The sequence below is a fragment of the Belonocnema kinseyi genome, chromosome 7, assembly GCF_010883055.1.
Source record: "Belonocnema kinseyi isolate 2016_QV_RU_SX_M_011 chromosome 7, B_treatae_v1, whole genome shotgun sequence".
NCBI classification, from domain to species: Eukaryota; Metazoa; Arthropoda; class Insecta; order Hymenoptera; family Cynipidae; genus Belonocnema; species Belonocnema kinseyi.
In genome coordinates this window covers 120949563-120950745 of record NC_046663.1, presented here as the reverse complement: position 1 = coordinate 120950745, position 1183 = coordinate 120949563, and positions in this window count along the sequence as shown.

The window sequence follows — 1183 nt, the reverse complement described above, 5'->3', positions numbered from 1 at the left end:
CGTGCCTCCTGCTAACTTCATCTATCTGCAATCCATTCGTTAGAAAATACCTTTCCCTTTCCACCTCCATCTTTGCACCACTACGTCTGTTTTCCTTCTCCCACCAACAATCCCTAACCAATTTACTTCCCCCCTCTTCCAAAAATTTCTCCTCATATTTACACGCTGGACTCCCTAGTGTCCACTTTACATACCTCTCCTGTACCCTATTTACCTCCTCACTTACCTTACAACCCCACACCTTCACTTCGTAAAATAAGACACTCATCACTAGCGAATCAAACAATTTCATTCTCCTTACAAAATCATCTGCGAACAACCTCTCCCCCAGCCCCCACACCTGCCTCATTATCACATTTTCCGTTCTTACCCTCTCTTTTATATGAACATCCACTCCCCCATTCTTTCGAAACAGGAAGCTTAAGTACACAAACTCTTTCACCTACTGTACCGCTTTTCCCTTCCACTTCCACTCCCCTCCCCTATCTCTCACACCTCCCTTGCTGAACACCAAAACCTTCTGCTTGTCCACATTTAACTCTAGCCTATTTTTGTCCAAGTATCTTCTCAACCTCTTCATCATCTCCTTTAGAGCCTCTTCGCTCTTTTCCAGCAGCACTATGTCATCTACATATGCTAGTGACCATATCCTGACTCCTCCTACCCTAACTCCTCCTACCACTCCGGCCGCTAGCTTACTTTCCGTATCCGCGATCAAAATTGCAAAAAGCGTTGTGCTAAGTGGACACCCTTGCCTCAACCCCCTATCCATCCAGAATCTCTCAGAGATTCCCTCCCCTGCTTTCACCTTATCTTTCGTCTCCTCATATACCTCCCTCATCCTTTCGATCAGGCCCATCTTCACTCCCCTATTCCTCATAAGCTTTCATTATATCTCAAAAAGCTTCCATAAGCTTAGGGTCCTTAGAAAAGCGACTGTGGGTATTCGAAACGGAACTTAATGCCATTCGCCGAGTCTCCGTGAAAGAAATTTGCGGTTGCAATTTTAAAGGGAAGCGATCTGTATACCGTCCATCAGAGATTCGAGAATGATTACCGGGAAAAAAGCTGCTCACAAGCTTTATCCTTTCACCACTTCTCCCACCACTTTCCCATCTGGGAGAAACACATGCAAATGCAGAGTGTCGGTGAGTTGGCTCTGTTACATGCAGCGAAGAGCAGC